General features: G+C 41.7%; 2 long non-coding RNA genes across 2 annotated transcripts; one reads left to right on the top strand and one right to left on the bottom strand.

The window, feature by feature from the left end:
• Positions 1-2,159: 2,159 nt before the first annotated feature.
• LOC143420466 (uncharacterized) lies at positions 2,160-9,219 on the bottom strand. Its single transcript, XR_013100300.1, has 3 exons — positions 9,046-9,219; positions 2,854-2,897; positions 2,160-2,223 (listed from the first exon to the last, which is right to left on the bottom strand). It is a non-coding gene; the product is annotated as an uncharacterized LOC143420466 (long non-coding RNA).
• A 4,906-nt stretch (positions 9,220-14,125) lies between these two features.
• Positions 14,126-16,150, top strand: LOC143420439 (uncharacterized). The gene is made up of 2 exons (XR_013100262.1): positions 14,126-14,691; positions 15,017-16,150. It is a non-coding gene; the product is annotated as an uncharacterized LOC143420439 (long non-coding RNA).
• Positions 16,151-23,193: the final 7,043 nt, after the last annotated feature.

The raw sequence follows: 23,193 nt of genomic DNA, 5'->3' as shown, positions 1-23,193 counted from the left end.
AATTTACAGTTTGATGATTTAAAGTCTCACACAACCCGTCAAAAGGGGCGGGGCCGGCTGCTTCCAAGTAGAGCACATTTCATTTATAATGATGTAAATCCAAGCCCATCATGGATTCACGATCTGAATCCTGGGTTGTGTGAAATCCCAGAAATCAACCTTAGACAAAGTGAATCTGTGAACTAAGGTGTAGGTCTGTTAGGCAGGGCTGTGCAGAGAGGTTTAAAGGGGCGGGTGCTCAAAGTTAAAAAGGGGCACATTGAACCAGGCTGAATAACAACAACACACTTTCATCAAGAATCTAATATGGGCAACAAGACAAAGCAAACGTAGCCGATGCTTTACCTGATGGGTACAATGTTGCTGTTGAGGGGTTGCTGTGGATAGTGCTGGAGGGCAGGCAGGGCTGGACTGGGACAAAAAATCAGCCCGGGCATTTTGACTGGAGACCGGCCCACCAAAAATGTGACGTCATTCATGGATAAAACCGCAAAGGATTCTGGGAACTTTTGGCAAGCGGTACTAGCGCATGCAGGGTTTCAATTGAACTCAGTTACACAGCGATAAAAAGAAACACAAAAAATGGCAAGAAGCTGCTGTATTATTAACTGCAATAGCCGGTGTTGTGCCAAAAACTGATTTATTTGCAAAGAAACTGATTGCTCGTATTTAAATTGCTATAAGTAACTTGCTGGGCTATAATATGTGAAACATATGTCAAATGCATCCCTCATGGATGACATTAAGTCATACTGAGCTACAAACAACATTAGTGTAACAAGGTAGAAGCCGCAATCAGTCTGTGGCAGTGACTTTTATATAACCTTTATTTATGCCGTAAAAAAAAAAATCTAATTAACATTAAAAATGTATTTTGTAAGAAGTAGTTGGACAGCAGAAATGGCTCAAATATTACAATTATTTTTCCACTACTAATTAATTACCGTTGAGCTCAAAGGTTATATTAATACACGGTTAACGAATGTGTATTTATGACGACGATTTGTGAGACGAACAAAGGTAAACGTACCTTTGTTCGTACGATGGTCTTTCGGTGCATTTCAAGGTCCTGTACCCATCCGTCGGTAAACTGTACCTGGGCTTGTTGCAGTGACCTGAAGTTACTAAACTTCATGAGTGTATGCACTCACTCCAAGAACCGTATGATTATAAATCTGAGCGTGGTGAAAGTTGGGCAGCACGCTAACGTCTTTTGTCCCTCTGTGTGCTCGTAAGGGTCTGACCCTTTCACTCCTTTGATTTTTCCTCGTATCTTTTCTTTGTCTTTTCGTCGAGTCTGTCTTTGTACGGACCGGCATTGTTCTCCGTCGTTTTGTACATACCTTTTTTGTGCGGCAAAGAAAAAACAAGAAGGTATTGGAACCGGAGAATGAACGTTTTGCGGTGCTGCAATTGCAAATGCTTGTATTTGATGCGGTACTTGGATTGTTTTGCCAGGAGTTCCCGGCATGCAATCTGCAAAGTCACGTGGTCTGTCAATCGCTATAGGAAAAACCATAAAGCCTTTGCATGAAAACAACTGCTTTGATTTACACTGCCTTGTTGGTATATATGTATCAATCTAATAAAGTTAAACCTACACCATTCTCCCTATTCGGGATTTTAAACAGTACATAGCGGAAACAAAAAGACTGCTTGGTAGAGTTAACCTCCTGAACTATCTACAACACATGGTAGAAACCTGAAATTAAGACCAAGAACACTAGAGGTGAGACATGATCATTAATTAATATTAAAATTAATAAATGACAGATTTAGGGATATTTTCATAAAGTATTTATTTACCAAAACAATAGAAAACAGCATGGTAGCACAATATATTTTGTTAACACAGCAACCTTTAAATATGAAAGGAGACAGAGAAAGAAAGGTGAGAAAGAAGAATAAGAATAACACTTAATTGAGTTTTTGATGGCATTTTACACACAGTACTAATACAGTATCTAGAAAATATGGGAAAATACTGGCATCATATACAGTACTTACTTCTGAAGAAATTATATGGGACCCTGAAAAACAGGACACAAGTGAAAGGACAAAGAACTGTGAATGGCAATTGATGGACTTGCTCAGATGATCACAGTACTGGCATCTTTATTCCAGAAAGGAATTAGAGAAATCATATACACTAGTACTTACGTTGATGAACTTAAAAAGTTGAATGGTCTCGAACCTCTTAAACAAACAATGTATGATCAGACCCTGACAAACAGGACAGAAAGGAATAAAGATTAGATGAATATTAAAATCTATAAAGGACAGATTATGATTGAATTGTATCACCAAAGACTATTCACTCATCAATAAAAGGTCACCTACAACACTTCCACAGCAGCAACACTGAACATATCTTAAGACATGGGTGATCGTGGCTCAAGAGTTGGGAGTTCGCCTTGTAATCGGAAGGTTGCCGGTTCGAGCCCCGGCTTGGACAGTCTCGGTCGTTGTGTCCTTGGGCAAGACACTTCACCCGTTACCTACTGGTGGTGGTCAGAGGGCCCGGTGGCGCCAGTGTCCGGCAGCCTCGCCTCTGTCAGTGCGCCCCAGGGTGGCTGTGGCTACAATGTAGCTTACCATCACCAGTGTGTGAATGTGTGTGTGAATGGGTGGATGACTGGATATGTAAAGCGCTTTGGGGTCCTTAGGGACTAGTAAAGCGCTATATAAATACAGGCCATTTACCAGGCCATTTACATGGAAACCTTTATGAAGTGAAAGGACAGACAGTGAAGGTTGAGAAAGAATTGTACTTAATAGATTTTTTCAGACAATGACAGTACTGGTATGCTTACTCTAGAAAAATGGTTGAATCATATTCCATATAGTACTTACTTAAAATGAACACACTTCAGTCCTCCTAAAATGACTGACAGCATCTGAAATGAAACAATGACAGATTAAGACTGTAAGAATATATGTTTATAAATGCCTAATACTCCAATCTCATATTTATTCTATCTATTAAGATGGACAAATTCTAAGCATTTACCAATCACTTGACTTGTTTGAAGTGAAGGTAGATACTAAACGTATTCATTTAGGCAATAACAATAAAGCTGAATCTAATATTAACAATAGATAATTAGGAATGTTTTGCTCATTTTTATTTCACCTCACCAGGTTACAAAAGGAGCTTTCTCAGCAGGTCACTCTTCTCAGCTACCCTGTCAATGACCATGTCAGAGTCCAATGACATGAGAATGTCCTTTTCAGTGGCCATCAGCATAAACATCTCCAGCTTGTTTGCAGACAGGCTGCTTCGGAGTCTGCTTTTAATGAACTTGAGTGTAGAGAATGTTCTTTCACAGGCAACCTGAGTGAGGGAGAGGGTCAGCAGGTACTTGTATGCCAGCCCAAGGAGACGATAGGCATCAGACAGCATGTTGAACCGCCTGAGTATTTGATAGCAGCACAGTGGGCAATTTTTGCAAGAACCACAGCTTTCGGTCACAATTTCACTTTCTTCGTCCCATTCTTCAGATCTGTCCTTTGCTGTTCTGGTCGTGTACTCATCTACATGTGATGTCTTAAGCCTTTCCCACTGTTCAGCAAAACGTTTCAGTTCTGACTGAAGGTTATTAACTGTAGCCCTGCTGTCAAATTTAAGTAGACAGGCGCTGAGGTTCTGAAATGCATTACTTGGAAGAGAAACTGTTCTGACCTGGCTAAACTTCCTGGGGTCCAACCATGCCAAATCGGCAAGAAGAGGGCCATGTATGACAAATCGTCTGTGGATTGCTTCAATAACTGTGTCCAGGATGATGTTGTGCACTTTCACCTCATATGATTTCTCAGCATTGATTTGCAACTCATCTTCAGGCATCTCTCCGGCCATGCCTTTTCTCCTTTTGGCTCTCTTTTTAGGTAGTTCAGCCTCCACTTCCATGTCTGTGTTGTTCTCCCTCTCCTCTAGTTTTTGATTTGTCTGTTTCACAAATGTGTCTGCAGCTGTCTTCACAGTTGGAAAGTCCCTGGCAATACTTTTGAGGCCATCTTGTGTGGCAGTCACCATATGATGGGCAGAGAGAATGTCCATCCCCTTTGACTGGAGGTACTTTGACAGAGGAGTTGTTTGCTCAAACACTCTAAGAAATATCTGTGCTGTTAACACAGTTTCATGCTTCAAGAGACACTCTTTAAAGCCTCGTGCTTTGGCACGAACAGCTGGCTTTTCTTTCTCCCTCTTTTCAATGGCTTCCATCGTCAGCACTACATCAACGAAGAGGCCATCATCTGGTTTTCCAAAATGTCCAAAGATTTTCTGGAGGGCATCATGCTTGGCCCACCACCGTGTCTCACCTATTGGACTGAGGCGTCTGTGTCTTGTGTTTTCGGTTTGTTTCTCCCACAGATTAACCCTGTGATAGGACTCCTTGATGAACACAGCTATGTCATTAAGTAAATTAAAGAGTGATCCACTTTCAATGACACTTTGTGTTGTGCCAGCAATCACAAGATTAAGTATGTGTGCATAGCACCACACATGCACATGAGTTGGAGACTGGGCAGTCATAAGTGCTGAAAAGCCTTTGTACTGGCCCTGCATATTTGAAGCACCATCTGTTGCATTCCCAATGCACATGGCCTTGTCTAGATTCAGATGCTCTAAAACTCCAGAAAGCAAGTTTACAAAGTACTGCCCCGTGGATGCTTCGCACCTCACTATGGAGACAAGCCTCTCCTGCACAGACTCAGTAACATACCTGATGATTACTGAACACTGATCATAACCTGTGATGTCTTGGGTTGTGTCTAGCTGAACAGAAAACATCCCAGCTTTCTGGACATCACTGGCGATGCTCTCTTGAAGGAGATGGCCAAGTGCATCAATCACTGAGTTGACAGTTGTTTTGGAGAGTAGGGTGATGAGAGATCCTCTACCTCTTGATCCACTGGTCTGATGCAACTTCTTGCTTTTTTCAATGCAGTCATTCAAATGTTCTCCAAGGCACATATCATACTTGCCTAATAACACAATCAGTTCCAGAAAGTTACCATGATCGATGGTGTTATCACCTAAAGTGTATGCAGCCTCATTCTCCACATGCCTATAGCTGAGTCCCCTCTTCCCAAGTACTTTGATCACATCCACTATACGCTCTAAAACTTGCCGTCTCTTTTTCACTTGTGCTCTGTGAGCTGACAACTGACTGCCAGCAAACAAGCTCCTGATGTTGCCTTTTGAGCACCTTAAGAAAAAAGCTTCAGCACAGGTCTGGTGTGTGTTGCTCTTTTCATGCTCCTCTGTGCGCAGACGTATATGTCGCCAGTCACTCATGCCTGTTATAAATGTGCTGGTGTCAGTCAGCCTTGCAAATGCCAGACACACAAAGCAGAACAATAAATGGCGTTCTTTGCAATAAGTAAGCCACTTCCTGTTGGTGCCATCTTTACAGCTGAACACCCTCATCACAACTGCACTGCTACTGTTCTGCTGTGGGTGGTAATCTAAGAAGGCCTGTAATATGGCAGGTTCAGGGCGAGCAAAGTAATCGATGCCCTGGCTCTCTCTCTCTTGCTCTTCCATCTCTCTCTCTTGCTCTTCCATCTCTCTCTCCTGCTCTTCCATCTCTCTCTCTTGCTCTTCCATCTCACTCTCTTGCTCTTCCATCTCTCTCTCCTGCTCTTCCATCTCTCTCTCCTGCTCTTCCATCTCTCTCTCTTGCTCTTCCATCTCTCTCTCTTGCTCTTCCATCTCTCTCTCTTGCTCTTCCATCTCTCTCTCTTGCTCTTCCATCTCTCTCTCCTGCTCTTCCATCTCTCTCTCTTGCTCTTCCATCTCTCTCTCTCTTGCTCTTCCATCTCACTCTCTTGCTCTTCCATCTCTCTCTCCTGCTCTTCCATCTCTCTCTCCTGCTCTTCCATCTCTCTCTCTTGCTCTTCCATCTCTCTCTCCTGCTCTTCCATCTCTCTCTCTCTTGCTCTTCCATCTCTCTCTCTCTTGCTCTTCCATCTCTCTCTCTTGCTCTTCCATCTCTCTCTCTTGCTCTTCCATCTCTCTCTCTTGCTCTTCCATCTCTCTCTGCTGCTCTTCTGTCTCCTCTGTCACAGACTTCTCCACCTTTGATGATAAATCAGCTGGTGCAACATGTAAGGATTGGCACAATTTGTTAAGATTTTGAGAAGTTTGAGAAACTAACCTTAAGCATAAAATAAAATTTACTATCAGTAACTTCATAGCACCCGCCCAGCAGTATATAAACTCCGTCATGCTAGTTACGCTGTACGAGTTATTCTAAGCGACTGTATAAAGTCACCACAACGAAAACAAACTACAACTAAAATTAGTTTCTATCTGACACAGATAGACAGCAGGTCATAACTTCTTGCCTGAAGTTCAGTTCCTCTGCCACTATGACCGGCGGCCGCCTCGCGTCTCTCCTCCTCCTGCCTCCCCTTTCCTTCATCCACCTGCTGGCCTCCACCACTTGCTGATCTTGCTAAATCTATGGAAGCTGTGCCATAGCTACCACCAAACAATTCAGTAATTTTCACACATTTGGCAGCGTCTGCCTGAAGGGCTTGTTTCTTTTTGGCCCTAATTTTTTCGGCACCTCCTTTCCTTTTTTTGTTCTCCATTTTCTTTAGTTCGTCTATAAGATTGCTAAACAAGGGGGAGGGTGCATCCGACCTCCTCGGCTGTAATTGGTCCAGCCCAGAGTCGATCATGACCAATTGGCCAATCCAACACCTTTCATTGTTTATACCCTTCCCAATCGGTCGGCCCATAAAAAAAAAAATCGCCAGCGGCCCACCGGGCAAGTGTATGCCTGATGGCCAGTCCAGCTATGAGGGCAGGGCTGTGTTGGTCTGAGACTGTAGACATTAAAAAGTCCACAGGAGAGATGGTAGCTGATTAAACAAGTGTCATGAGATAATAACAAAATGCAAAGATTGGTGACAGCGCTTGGAACCATAAGGCAACAAAAAACTGTGAGAAATAATTTAGGCTCTGCCTGTGAATCACTCTTTGCTTCTCTTCTTCCTTCCATCCCATCATTTCATATATCACTCTGCACTTGCTGTCTATGTGAGAACAAGGCACAACTTGCTATTGCAATAAACTATAATCTAATTATCCACACCTAACAACTCTTGCACTTAATCTATAATAAAATGATGACAGAAAAATGTTATAGCCCTGCCTTTAGTAGCCTCACACAGCTTCTACTGTTTCCTCCTCATGTCCTTACCAGCCATGTCTGCACAATGTTATATCATGAGTAATATTTTTTTTTAAAAATCCATCTAAATAAAACACACACATGCACACACACACAGTGACATTTCAGACCTTCTTCAGAATACTGTATATACTATGGGCATCATGGTGCTGATCCAGAATCCTTACATTATTATTTATTACTAGAGCTACAATAATAAAGCAAAGAGGAGGGGGAAGTAATAAATATGAAATAATGTATTTATGATGATTCCATGTGTTTCACTATCCACTCTGTGCAGGGCAAAGCTTATTAGGCAAGGCAAGGCAAGTTTATTTGTATAGCACAATTCAACAGCAAGGTGATTCAAAGTGCTTTACAGAGACATTAGAAACAAAAACAAATAAAAAGCATGATTTAAAATTGATTAAAACAAGCAAATAAACTAACTAACTAATTAACAAACAAACAAACAAAACAGTATATAAAATCAAAACAGATAAAATCAGAACAGTAGATAAAATCAGTAGTTAAATGTAAGTTTTGAAATTTAAGCTTAAAAGTGTGGATTTGGTGCTTTATTCAAATGCAGCTGAGAACAGGTGAGTCTTCAAGTATGTTTTTTAACGAGTTTAGTACAGTTCCTGAAAAACCTGCCCAGTTCTCCAGTCGTTTGAGTAATATGTTGTGGTCAACTGTGTCAAATGCTGCACTGAGATCCAGTGAAACTAAGACTGATAGAGACGCCTCCAGTGACGCGTCCCGGGAGTCAAGGGCCCCTGCTTGGACAAGGAGTCAAGGACCCCTGCGCTGTACGAGTTATTAACCTGTGCAGTTAATAAAAGGACAGGTAATGTTTGTCGCGCTGTTGCACACACAGCACGCTCGTTTGTTTCAGTTTGTCAGTAGCAACAAGACAACTTACCAACGTGTATGTAATAAGCTAACACTCCTGTGTGCTACACACTACAGTGTGCGCTGTACACCTACTTACTGGTTGTGTCGCATCAGTCTGTGTCTCTGAGTTAACTTGTGTTTCTCCTACAGCTCCGGACCGCAACAAATGCGCGTGCTCTTTGTGAGCTCGTTCCCGGCTCGTAACCAGCGCGTTCTGCTGTCAAGGGTGATCATTGGTTAAATGTGATCATGTGACTGATGCAAGCCAGATCCTTTTATTTAGCGAAACTGTGATTAATAGTTAAATATTATTGTTGAGGGGCACAGACAGGACTCCGCACCCACACACACATTAAAAAAATAATAATAATATTTAAAAAAAAAAAGTTGCCTCAACAAAAGGGCACCTTGGGCACCCATCAGGAAAGGGGCGGGTGCTCAAGCCCCTCTAACCCCCCCCCCCCCCCCCCCCCCCCCTGCACGTGCCTGCTGTTAGGTTAATTGTGCTGATCCTCAGGTTGGGGGATTTGCGTTTGTACTGGAGCGCAAAATTCAATCCAATGGCAGATGGACAACAAAAGTTCAAAGCCATCAGGTGCTCAGGTTAGAAAAAAGAGAAAAGATGCAGGTAAGCAGACGTGTGATTGGATAATGGCAGCTCATCCTGAACCAATCAGACTAAACTCCAAACAATACATTATGTTACAGATTTTAATATTAATTAGTCATTGTTACTTGTTGATTTGTCCTTTTCTCATTGTGTGACGAATTATGACGACTGTTTGGTAGCTGTTATTGTCTCTCTCTCTCTCTTCATGTGTGTTTCTCTGGTGAAACAATAGTTTTGTGTTAATGTTAGGGCTGCACGATTTTGCATAAAATGAGAATCACGATTTTTTGGCTTAGAATTGAGATCATGATTCTCTCATAACAATAAATAAACATAAAACAACAAATGTCTCACGTTTTGTTGTTGCAGCAAAATGTTGTCCTGCTTGAAATTCCGTCTCCACCGTTGCTCGACGCTGCGTGTACAGAGCAGGTAGTGCAACAATAGAAAAATAGTTGCGGGACGGCACTGTGTAGCGTTTGTCTAGGGTGTTGATCGTTTTCCTAAATCCCTCGTTTTGCACAGTGTTGATGGAGCCATATCTTTGGTCAGGTGATAAGTGATAGCCTCCGTAATGTCTTTGTGCCTGCGGGAGTTCGACGTGTATGGGGAAGCGCTGTATAAGGTTCCCGTTATTGATGTTTGGGTGGTTGACCGGGACGGATTTTCTCCTGTCACTTTCTCGTCATCCCTGACGTGCTCTCCGTTGTTTTTTTCCCTGCTAATTTTAGCATCACACGGCACAGCTTCTGTATCACGTGGTATAAGGCTCCGCCCTTGTCATTTGTTGAGCAGGAAGAGTGAGCGCTTGTTTTCATGCAGATTACGTCCCGGATCAAAATGCGGTACATTTGATCTCTGTTGTTTTTGCCTGATGATTGGTTTGAGTCTTGACAATCCACATTGCTGGCGTTGCATCTTTCAATGGCAGCAATGGCAGGTATCAGTGCTCAAACCTTTTGTGTTTGTTTCCAACAAGTTGCCCACCTCGGGAAACAAAAATGTGTTCTTTTACTTGTCAGATGAACATATGAGCCACTTTGACTCTTCAGTGCAGTGTGGAGCCTAACAAAGATCTGTTTTGTGTCCCAGCTGATCAGCAGGAGGAGGAGAGTCTGACGGAGCAGCAGAGGAACATTTTCAGCTACTTGGACTCAGCTCAGCCACTACAGAGGAAACAATGAGCTCAACACAGAAGGTGACAGACAGAGCAGGACCATATGACCAAAGATATTTATCACCATATACATTTGAACATTGCCATAACGATGTAGCTGACGATAGAATTGACACCAGACAAAATACTTTACAGCTGCACAACTTTATTAAAAACCCATCAATGTATTTTCACTGAAACAAGCAGCTGTTGTTTATGTGCATTAAAGTTATATAAAAATGTAACAGTGCAAATGCAAATTCCTCGCTGACAGTTTAACCAAAAGGCGTTTCCAGTGGAAACTGGCCGACACATCCTGAGCATAACCATGTATAATATCCACTAAACTTCAGAAGAGGTTATACAGTCGTGGCCAAAAGGTTTGAGAATTGCATAAATATTGGAACCTGGAGAAGTTGCTGCTTAAGTTTTTATAATAGCATTTTGCCTGCACTCCAGAATGTTATGAGGAGTGATCAGATGAACTGCATCGTCCTTCTTTGCCATGAAAACGAACTTAATCCCCAAAAAGCCTTACCACTGCATTTCATTGCTGTCATCAAAGGACCTGCTGAGACCATTTCAGTGATCGTCTTCTTAACTCAGGTGAGAATGTTGGCGAGCACGAGGCTGGAGATCATCATGGCTGTATCCCGATTCAGGTTCTGCAGCTTTAAAGTCCTCAAGGGCCGCGTACTCAAAGACCGCTAAGGCCGAAGTGCGAGGCTCGTAGGCTCGTGAAATGGGACGTCTAGCCTCCGTCGCGCTGCCCAGGTTGCCTAGCAACCATGATACTAACAGCTGGAAACGTTTCATACAGCTTTGTTTGACAGAAATGAAGGAGAACATATTTAGTTCATTTGTTTCTACATGAGCTCTGTGTGATTTGATGAGTATCTGAGGCTGAGACCACAGGACTGTGAAACATGATTGTTGGGCTTCATTTCTGTGCTGCTGGCTCTTCCTCCTCCTCTTCCTCACACACTGCTGAGTTTGTCCTGGTGGATCATCAGGGGTGCAAAGCCTCACAGATGATGTGCAGCAGTGGCTCCCTCAGTCTGTCCTCACTCTGGACACTTGCAGTCGTCACACATGGAAATCAAATGTGTGATAAGCTGCAGGATTCAAACACAAGTGTAACTTATAAACACATGTTCATACTTTTATTCCACAATCAGAGAGAAAGAAACAGAGAGAGAGTGCAGGACAGACAGACAGGTGACAGTCTCAGGTGTACACACTGCTACACAACAGCACCAGAGAAGCAGGATTTAGTGTTTGTGTTATTACGAGTGTAAACAAGAAGAGTTCCAGATGGTGCAGTGGACACATGTGTGACTGCTGTGATTAAAGCATCTTTCTTTCAGCTTAACGAGTGAACCGTCAGCTCGTTCAAACACACGTTAAAGTGCGTTTGGCTCGACACCACCGAACAGAGGCAGCAATATAACACAGCTAACATTAACAGTGCAGTGGATCCTGCTTGTGCCGTGATGTTCAGGACTGCAAACCGAGCAGCATCACTGACTTTCAGCTTGTTGTGTTTGTGGATATATGACTGACTTTAATTATCCACAAAATCATCACATTCTCTGTCAGATTAAGGTCGACTATTGAACGGCGTATATTTTAAAGGCTTTAAAACCAAGTTAACGCTGAAAGTACAAACATCACTAATGTCACATAACTCTGCCGACAAGGCATAGCTATGGCTATGAAATGCTCTTTGTGTATCACTTCTTCATTATGAAAGATGTCATTAATGCACTAGTAATGTCTCATCTGGAGTATTGTTCAATCATTTGGTCAGCAGCTAATAAGACAGATCTTAACAGACTTCAGTTAGTCCAGAATAAGGCGTCCAGATTAGTGTGAAGATGTTCATACTATACTAATATTGATAAAATGCATAATAACCTTTCTTGGCTTCCTGTGCAGGCTAAAATATTCTATGGCTTACTTGTAGTTCTAAAGAAAGCAATTCTGTTAAACACACCACATTTATTCTGCTCAGCTGCAGTATCCAGATGAAATACATCATCATATTACACAGTTTTCAACAAGCTGCAATTTAGTAAATGCTCGAGTTAAAAGTAACGTTTTGTAAAACTGTTACATTTAGAGCAACTTTTAAGTGGAATAAGTTGCCTTAAAAAATTAGAGAATTATTCAAAACGTCAATGAACACTTAAAAGCCGATTTACAGAGCTTTTAGTTGTTGTAAATATTGTAAGACATGATTTGTTTTTGAAATTTGTGTAATGTGCCTCAATGTTATTGATATTCATCATCAACATTATGAACTTTATTTATAAAGCACTTTAAAACAACCACAGCTGACACAAAGTGCTGTACATTGGAACTGTAAAATAAAATTACATGAGATATAAATGAAACACAAATAAAAGAAGAGTGAAATCATTAAATAACTACTTCAATTAAAAAAGAAACTAAGTCTCACTGAGGTTAAAAGCCAAGGAATAAAAGTGGGTTTTAAGACGTGATTTAAAAGTGGACAGTGAAGGGGCCTCTCTAACGTGCATGGGCAAATGATTCCATAAATTTGGAGCCACAATAGAGAAGGCCCCGCCCCCTCTGAGCTTCCTCCTGGATCTCGGTACCTCCAGGAGCAGCTGGTCAGCTGACCTGTAAGACCGACAGGGTGTGTGGAGATGAAGAAGCTCAGAGAGGTAAGGCGGGGCAAGACTGTGAAGGCATTTAAAAACAAACATAAGAATTTTAAAATTAACTCTAAAAGACACAGGCAGCCAGTGCAGAGAGGCTAGCACGGGGGTTATATGCTCTCTTTTTTGAGTCCCTGTTAGGAGTCGTGCAGCCGCATTTTGAACCAGCTGCAGACGTGAGAGCAACGACTCACTGACCCCCACATAAAGTGAGTTACAGTAGTCCAGGCGGGAAGAAATAAAAGCATGGATCACTGTTTCAAGGTGCTGCCTGGAAAGAAAAGATTTTACTCTTGCCAGTCGCCTTAAATGATAAAAACTGGACTTCACCACTGCTCTGATTTGGTTGTCCAATTTAAAATCACTGTCCAACTTAAAACCAAGGTCAGTAACCACAGATTTAAAATAGACTTCCAGGGATCCTAAAACAACAGGGGAGGACTCACAGGGACCACTGGGTCCAAACACCAACAGCTCTGTTTTCTTTTCATTAAAATTTAAAAAGTTTAGAGCCAACCAAGCTTTAATGTCATCTAGACAAGTCAAGAGAGGTTTTATGGAGATGCCATCCATGTGTTTTAGTGTCAAATAAAGTTGGCAGTCATCGGCATAACAATGAAATGAGATCCCATGCCTTCTAAGGATAGAACCCAGTGGCCCTAAAATTGAGCCCTGTGGGACGCCGCATGACAGAGGAGCAGAAGACGATTCGTAACCGAGAAGGCTGACAGAGAAATATTATTATTATTATTATTGATTGCTTATATTTGAACAATTGTGAAACCTCACTGTGGATGTAAGAGTGAAATTATGTGGATATCTTGAATCCACTTTATTGTGTAATATTTTATGTGAGTATTTGACGGAAGACGAGCAACATCTGTTGTGGAAGCTAACGGGGTTCCTTTAGAATAAACAAACATAGGATTTATTATCACTGAATAATTCTGTATAAATCTATACAAATTATAGAAATATGTAATAGGAAACAACAAAATAATCTAAATTATAAAATAATGTGTGTGTGTGTGTGTGTGTGTGTGTGTGTGTGTGTGTGTGTGTGTGTGTGTGTGTGTACAATCAGGAGGGATGGGCATGATTTTAGTGTTTGAACAGTCATGAATTATCTTTAACAGCAGGTTGGATGTAATGTGTTAGAACTACCAGCAGGTGGGGATAAGAGACCTTTAAGGTGTTTGGTGCCACGCTCCACCTTCAGGTTTAAAACTAGTGTTAATGGAGTTTGAAGGTTGAGTTTGTTCCACGACTGCATTTCACTCACTGCCTCTGTTTGTATCTCTGTCACTGCAGGACCAACATGGAGCCAGAAGTCAGCGCTCTCAGGAGGCCGACAAACCTCACAGAAGAAAGGGAGAGAAAAAACACACCTGTGACGAGTGTGGGAAGGGTTTTACTGTGAGGGCTTCACTAAAACAGCATCAGGTCATCCACACTGGAGAGAGACCGTTCAGCTGTGACTTGTGTGGAAAGTCTTTTTCCTTGAAGGGTTCCCTAATAAAACACCAGCTCATCCACAGTGGAGTTAAAGCGTACAGCTGTGATCAGTGTGGCAGAGCTTTTACTCACAGTAGCAGCTTACAGAGGCATCTAGTTACCCACTCTGGAATTAAGGCATACAGCTGTGACTTGTGTGGGAAGGGTTTTACTGTGAAAGCTTCACTAAAACAGCATCAGGTCATCCACACTGGAGAGAGACCGTTGAGCTGTGACTTGTGTGGAAAGTCTTTTTCCTTGAAGGGTTCCCTAATAAAACACCAGCTCATCCACAGTGGAGTTAAAGCGTACAGCTGTGATCAGTGTGGCAGAGCTTTTACTCACAGTAGCCACTTACAGAAGCATCTAGTTACCCACTCTGGAATTAAGGCATACAGCTGTGACATCTGTGGAAAAACTTTCAGCCAGAGAGGGAGCCGAAATGCACACCTACGCATTCACACCAGACATGATGTGTACTGCTGTGAACAGTGTGGCAAATACTTTACAACAGACGCACACTTACAACAACACATGTTTACCCACACTGAGGAGAGACCTTATCAATGTGACCTGTGTGAGAAGACTTTTAAATCTCCACATGACCTGAGACAACACCAACAGATCCACACCAGAAAGAGACTCTACAAGTGCAGCTACTGTGAGGTATGTATTTATATTGTTATCTTGTCATTTTAGCCTGACTGTTTGGAACAACTCTGCTCATTAAACTGTGTTAGCATGTTAGCAATTCTACTGCATGGAAAAGCAGCTCTGAGTGATTATTCAGATTTTCCTTTCAGTTATGATTTTAGTATTACTGTAGTATTATGGTGGTAGTATTGTAGTTATTGCAGCCCAGTAAACTGAGTGTGTTAACTGAAACAGTCAAATGTAGTTGGACGTCTGCAGAGATGCTCTTTATTTCAGGCGACGTTCAGGATACAAATGTTGAAGGACTGACTTACACTGTCTTTGTGTCTTTGTTTAGAAGCAGAGCGACACAGATGGATCCAGTTCTCAACCCTGTCATCACTGTGGTGGTGGGAAAGACTTTCATTGTGACCTCTGTGGAAAAACTTTCAGTCGGCAAGCTGCCCTTAAAACACATCAACGTAGACACACTGGAGACAAACTGAAATACTGCAAAGAATGTGGGAGAAGCTTCTCCACACCAAGTGAGTTAAAACGACATGAACTGATTCACAGTGGGGTTAAAAAGCACCTCTGTGATCAGTGTGGGTCATCCTTCACCACTGCAGGTCAGCTTAAATCACACAAACGAGTCCACACAGGAGAGAAACCACACAAGTGCAGACACTGTGACAGAAGCTTCTCACATTCAAGTACTTGTAACAGGCATGAACGTGCACACATGGAAGGAAACTACAGCTGTGACCAGTGTGACAAGAGCTTCAGGAATCTCAGTTCATACTCTGCACACAAACGATCCCACGTTACTAATAAACTGTTTCACTGTTACCAATGTGCCCAAACATTCACCTCATTGTCTGCTCTGTGCAAACATCAGCGCGATCACTCAGGGCTGAAATCACTCCCATCACTGGATCACAGTGAATCTGAAGACACAGAAAGATCCTCTGGTTTCTGTGTCGGACTCAAAAAGCTTGAGATCAGGCTCCACAGAGTTCAGATAGAATCATTTAAACTTGTGTTGAACTGAACTGGTTGCTGGGCTGAACTTCTACATAATACAGATCTACATGGGATCTTCTTTTCTGTTGTTTTACTGAGTCTGTTTTGTCCTTTTTTCTCTGTCCTGGTTTTGCTCGTCTGTAAATGATTGAAACTCAGTCAAATAGTTCATTGTTCTCCAGCAAAACGTTTTGGAAACTCATGTTTAACCTTTAAAACTCTGACATGTTTTAGCACACAAGGCTTCATCGGGGAGTTCACTCATGATTGGACCATGAGAACAAAGGTTTTTAGTTCTTTCAAAGAGAGTCTTGGAGATGTTGATGTTTCTGTTTTTCTGAAACCACCTGAAAGAAAAACTATTTTTCTTGCTTTATGTAGTGTGGAAGTTTTTAATGTTTCTTCATCTGTGATGTTCTTGAATGTGTTCACGTGAAGATGGTACAAATAAACTGTCCTTTCAGCTTTAGCTCCTAATTTATTCATTATTTATGGATGTAGCACAGCAGCCGTCTCTTGATTAACACATGGAGGGCTCGGGATCTGGTTGACATTCCTGCTGTCAGCATGCCAGTTGCACGCTCCCTCATTGCTTGTGGCATCTGTGGCATTTTGCTGTGAGACAAAACTGCACATTCCAGGGTGGCCTTTTGTTGTGGGCAGTCTGAGGTACACCTGTGCACTACTCATGATGTCAGATCAGCATCCTGATGTGGCACACCTGTGAGGTGGGATGGATTATCTCAATATAGCAGATGTGCCCACTACCACACATTTGGACTGATTTGTGACCACTGTTTGGGAGGGATGGTTATATTGTGTATCTGGAATGAATTTTAGGTCTCTACGTCCATCCCATGGGGAATGGGAGCAGTAACAAAGGTGTTGCGTTTATATTTTTGTTCAGTGTATTATCTTCCTAAATTTATCCCCAAATCCAAATCGAGTTAGTGTTTCTAAAATAAAAGGATGTTCTACTGAATCGAAAGCTTTATAAAAGTCCAAGAAAAGAATAAAACTGTCATCACTAATTAGATCATTGTAGTCCAGTAAGTCTAAAACCAATCTGATATTATTATGAATGTTCCTGTCTTTCAAAAACCCTGATTGTGTCTCACTAATTATACTTGAAACCCCTTGTTTGAGCCTTGTTGCAACTGAGCTAGAGAAAATTTTATAATCTGTATTTAATAAAGTTATGGGCCTTAAGTTATCCAATTGTCGTTTATCTTTGTTTGGTTTAGGAATTAATGTAATTAATCCTTGTTTCATGCTAGACATCAATTCTCCCTTTTCAATACTGGCCAGTATAGCTTTGAATAAAATTTCCCGTAAGTCTTCCCAAAAAAATTGGAAGAAATTAACTGTAAGCCCATCTGGACCAGGGGATTTATTAAGTGCCATTTTCTTAACAGATGCATCTAACGCTTCAATTCTGAAGTCAGATTCACATAATTCCTTAAATGATTCATCAATTTTAGGGATCAGATTATCTATTTGATCAAAAAAGACATCACAATCTGCTTGGGAGAACTGTGAGGAGTATAAATTGGAATAGAATGTATAAGTTTCATTCTCCAAAATTTTAGGGTCGTCACATTCAATGCCATCAATTAACAGAGAAGATATAAAATTTCTTTTCTGTCTGCTCTTTTCTAAATTAAAAAAATATGAAGAATTTCTTTCCCCCTCCTCAATCCACTTGGCCCGTGAACGCACAAAAGCTCCTTCTGCTTTATTTAGGTAGAGCTGATCTAATTTAGTTTGCAACTCCATAAGTTTACTCCTTTCTTGGGTATTTAGATCATCTTTACTACAGCAATAAGTAATTTCTTGGAATAATTTACATTCATATTCTCTTTGCTTTTGACTTATGGTTTTACTGAATTGAATACTAAATTCTCTAATTTTGAATTTAATGAATTCCCATTTATTGATATATCCTACAATTAGATGATCAGCCATAATATCTTTTATAATTTTTCTGACTATGTCGCAGTAGTCTTCATTTTGTAAAAGTTTGGCATTGAACTTCCAATAAGTTCTTTTATTTGATTGTCTAATTTCCGATTCTAAGCACAGTTCAATAAAGCAATGATCAGATAGAGGTGCATTTGACATCACAACTTTTACAGTGTGCCTAAGAATGATGTCACTTCCTAGCCAATAGTCTATTCTAGATTTACAAGCTCCATTTGGTTTAAACCAGGAAAAGCTCTTAAATCCTGGATTTCTTACTCTCCAAATATCTGTCAAGTTGTTATTTATCAAAAAATCTATAATTAGGTTATTTTTTTGTGGTCTACCTGTCCTTGAGGGCCATCTATCAGTCCATTCATCAGGAGTCATGTTCCAATCACCACCTATTAAAATGTATTCTGTAGGGTATCGATCTTTAAGTTCAAAAATATTTGAAGTTATATCTTCTAACATAATTTTATTCTGACTTTCATTATTATATCCATAAACGTTGACTAAAATGAAAAACAAACTTTCAACTCTCATTACAGCAATCAACCAATGACCATTCAAGTCAGTCCGTTGTAGTACAAGATCCCCAGGAAAGTTATTGAATAAAATTGCTACACCCCCCGACCTCGTTGAGCCATGGCTAAACAGGATTTTGCTACCCCATTGGTTTGACCAAAAAGATACATCACTATCAGATGAATGAGTCTCTTGTAGAAAAATACAGTTTGATTTTTTACTTTTGCAGTACAAAAATAAGGCTTTTCTTTTAACAGATTCTCTTAAACCCCTAACATTTAAAGAACCAAAACAAATGTTAACATTCAACATGAACTATAGACAGAATATCACTCACCACGTGAGAAAAAGAAGAAAAAAAAAGTACTAAATGCTGAGCTCCTTAGACCGCTAACAAGTTTCCACTATTTCAGTTTTTGTCATTTTTAGTTCTCCTGTCTTTCCTCAACTTTGCGTCCATCAATGAAGGCATGTGGACCACGAAAGTAGGCTCGTTTACCCACACGTCTTGCTTCCTCCACCAGAGGCCATAGGCGCTGTCGATCTTGTATGTCCTCCTGCGGCAACATCTCTGCGAAACTGATGCCTTCTTGCTTGCAGGTTGAAGAGTCTTTGGTGCGCCTCCACAACTCTTCTTTAATTCGCCTCTGTGTGAATAGAATAATGATGTTTCTGTTTCTGCCATCAACTCGTTTCCCTAAACGGTGGACAATATCAACGGCCTCTTCTAAGTTCAAGTCAGGGGCAATCTTCTGAAGCGTTTGCAAAACCTTCACTCTAATGTTTTCATCTTTGTCTTCCTTCATCCCTTTCAGTTTTAGGCACCACCTCATTCGGTAGCGCTCCTGTTCTCTCACTCTTCTTTTCAAGTCTTCATTGTCTTTAAGCAGCTGTTCATTCGCATTTGCCAGTTTAACAACTTTCAGTTTGCAATCAACTATCTCTGCAGCATTAAACTCTACAGCCTTAGCCAAGCTGGCAACCATAGCTGCACTTTGTCTGTTTTGTTCCTTGATATCCTCCAGTTGTGCTTCAAATTTTTTGTCAAGTCCCATAATGGCTTCAAAAATAGTTTTATTGGAGATATCGTCTTCCTTCTCTGAAGATTTTGTTCTTTTCTCCTCTGGCGGTTGTTTTGAAGGAGTTGGCGGCGCCGAGTCTGCTCCCCGTTCTCGCTTGTTTAAGCCCACGTTGGCAGCTTCAGTGTTAGCATAGCCATGGTCACTGACTTTAGCATGCGACGACGTCTTAACATTGGGGTTTGATGGCACAAATTGCAGCTTTGCATTCTTAATAACCTTTTGGGCATCCATAGTTATAATTCGAGTGGAAAGAGAATGAAGTTACTTAGTAAATTTTGCGGTCTTTCGGAGCTCCTGAAAAAAACACGACTGTTCAAGCCGCCATCTTGGTGCCTCCCGATAGAGCGATATAGTCAGAGGCCCTTTCTCAATTCTAAGTACGCAAGTATGTACTCGCGTTCTCGGCGAGACCGGATTTGCCGAGACCGCACGGGAGCACAGACTTGCCGGAAACGGGAGCACGGACTCGCAATTTGTCCAATTGGAACACCGGCATACTTGATGATGTCACAGGTCCAGAGTTTTTACTGCCGTCCCCTCTTAATTTAACTGTGAGTAATATGTTATGAAGCTTAACTTTAATCACAGCCAAACCGGTTTACTCAGGAACAAATAAAACACTGAAATAAGCCTAACATTAACATTTAGAAGTGATCTAAGTGACTTATATATCATGTTTAACCTCAGTGGTGAAATCTCTATTAATAAAAATAGTGTACATGTACATACGTGTACATACCTTAATAAAAGGGGTGAAAACGATGTGCTGGGAGTCCGCTGTTCTCGCCGGCTCTAATGATCCTTGACCTCGCTGTCTGCTATGGAGCTGGCGGGTCACAGACGTCTCCGAAAACGTCGGAGCGCGTTTGGAAATATATGATATCTTGATAAATCGAGCAGATATTTGAAGTTTACACAGCTACATTCTCGCTTGAAATAACTTAAATGTTTATTTTGTGACCCAGAAAGAGTAATATTTAAAAGTTTTCAGCCCCGCTCGTCCGCCATTGCCGCGTTTGAGTTTTGGACGAAATGCATTCTGGGATATTTAGCTGTACCAAGTCCACACAACTCACCACCGATGCATGCTCGATAAAACGGGCGGAGCGAGAACTCGGCTTGATGCGTACTTCGAATTGGAACAGTACTTGGTCTCCGACTGATGACGTATCACGAGTAGACGAGAACGCAAGTACGCACATTGAGAAAGGGCCAAAATCTCTATGTTATCTCCTGAGAACAAATAATATGATGTGGGTGTGTCTGCAGGCTTCAGCACTGTGAGCATTAAACACAATAAAAGACTCACAAGTTCCTGCTCAAAGGTCAGCTGCCTTCAGATCAATCATTAACCTGCAGCAGGTTGTGGCCTGATGTGTTTGTAAGAGTTTCACTTTCAGGAGGAGAAGATTTAAACGAGTCACACAAATGTGAACTACAAAGTCTGTGACAGACAATTTATGCAAACTGCATGAAATCTGACCTGAAGAAATCCAGTCTTCTGCCTGTTGTGGTTGTGACAGCTGCTCGTAGGAGAGTTTGTTTGTAGGAGGTGGAGATGTTCTCAGATCAAGTGCGTAATCGTCTCTTTGTGTAGACGCTAAAAGCTGTGAGCCAAAACTCTCTGCTCTGAAACTCTTCACTCAGTCCTCACGCTGAGAGTTTAGAGGCTGAACTTCTTGTTCCTCCATAACACTTTTCATGAAACAGCAGAAATGAGCTTGTGTTTCTCAGCAGTGCGCACACAGAGAACCGATCCTCTCTGCTCAGTCTGAACAAATCAAAGTGAAACGTCAGTGAAAACACAGCTGCTGATCAAACTGTGTCAGATTAATGCCTCAATGTTTCACTGTGAGGTTAAAAAATACATAAAAATGATTTAAAGAAGTAGGAGGCAGATTTTCACAATAAGAGCACTTTGTTTTTAATTCAGTTAATGTCAAACTGTCATCAACACCTCTGTGTCGTCTCCGTCTCTGAGCAGATTCAGGCATTACTCAAATAATAACGGCTTTTTTTCACTATTATACTTTTCATTAGTCTCCAGGTTGATGATTATAAACAGAATTATTAAAGTTTTTATCATTTCAGGCTGAAAATCAACATGAATTTGGTTCTAATCAAAGAAGCTCCTTTAATGTGTGTCATTAAAATCCTCACACAGACTTAAAAAGGCGACATTAACATTAAAATAAATGAAAGAAGCTTCAGCTGAGAGCTTCATGCAGTCATCATCAGCAGCTCATAGCAGTCACAGCTCTTTATTACGCAGCTTTGCAGGAATTAAAGTGGCTGAAGTGTCAGAGTTTGTGTGAGAAGCTGCTTCATGGACAGCTGTACACACGTCTTTATTATTTCTTCATAAATCAAACACACAGGTTTGTCTGCAGATGATTTAAAGTGTGTCGTTGTGCAGTTAAAGCTGTTTGTGTGACGCCCTGACCTCCTGTGAATGAAACAGCCAATCAGATCCATCAGAGAGAGAGCAGGAAGTGTTGTGTGTTTGTGACAGAACAAGGAAACAGTGATGATGATGAACATACAGGTCCTCTGATGTTTCCTGTTACAGTAACGCTTGTTCATCTGTTGCTCTCCTACACTTTCCTATAAATAAAGGAGAAAAAGTCCGTTTAGTTTCATTTCCTACAGCTCAGAGTTACACTTCACATTCCTGCTGTCACATCAAAAAGCTTCACTTTGGTCCAACATCTACATGTTAACATGAAACACAGACAGACTCAGAACATCTGGAACATCTGCACTTTGACCAAAACTGTTATAGCAGGATATTTTATTTTATTTATTTATATTCTGCCTATTAGCTTAGCACAACAACAACAACAACAAAAAGGCGCTCTCTCACCCAGGAAACACAGAGAGAGAGAGAGCATCACCCTGTAACCATGAACCATGGTAACCATAATGCTGCCGACTGGAACATAAGAACATCACAGCTGTCAATATATATATATAAAAAAAAAACACCCAGCACGCCCCTGCGGGCGGTTTATCCTTCAAGCTCGGGTCCTCTACCAGAGGCCTGGGAGCTTGAGGGTCCTGCGCAGTATCTTAGCTGTTCCCAGGACTGCGCTCTTCTGGACAGAGATCTCCGATGTTGTTCCCGGGATCTGCTGGAGCCACTCGACTAGCTTGGGAGTCACCGCACCTAGTGCTCCGATTACCACGGGGACCACCGTTACCTTCACCCTCCACATCCTCTCGAGCTCTTCTCTGAGCCCTTGGTATTTCTCCAGCTTCTTGTGTTCCTTCTTCCTGATATTGCTGTCATTCGGAACCGCTACATCGATCACTACGGCCGTCTTCTTCTGTTTGTCTACCACCACTATGTCCGGTTGGTTAGCCACCACCATTTTGTCCGTCTGTATCTGGAAGTCCCACAGGATCTTAGCTCGGTCATTCTCCACCACCCTTGGGGGCATCTCCCATTTTGACCTCAGGACTTCCAGGTTATACTCGGCACAGATGTTCCTGTACACTATGCCGGCCACTTGGTTATGGCGTTCCATGTATGCCTTGCCTGCTAGCATCTTGCACCCTGCTGTTATGTGCTGGATTGTCTCTGGGGCATCTTTACACAGCCTGCACCTGGGGTCTTGCCTGGTGTGATAGACCCCAGCCTCTATGGATCTTGTGCTCAGAGCTTGTTCTTGTGCTGCCATGATTAGTGCTTCTGTGCTGTCTTTCAGTCCAGCTTTGTCCAGCCACTGGTAGGATTTCTGGATATCAGCCACCTCCTCTATCTGCCGGTGGTACATACCGTGCAGGGGCCTGTCCTTCCATGATGGTTCCTCGTCTCCCTCCTCTTTCTTGGGTTTCTGCTGCCTGAGGTATTCACTGAGCACTCGGTCAGTTGGGGCCATCTTCCCAATGTATTCTTGGATGTTCGTTGTCTCATCCTGGACTGTGGTGCTGACACTCACCA

Source organism: Maylandia zebra, linkage group LG2 (genome assembly GCF_041146795.1).
Source record: "Maylandia zebra isolate NMK-2024a linkage group LG2, Mzebra_GT3a, whole genome shotgun sequence".
In the NCBI taxonomy this organism is placed as follows: domain Eukaryota; kingdom Metazoa; phylum Chordata; class Actinopteri; order Cichliformes; family Cichlidae; genus Maylandia; species Maylandia zebra.
This window is presented reverse-complemented; position numbering and strand designations above follow the sequence as displayed.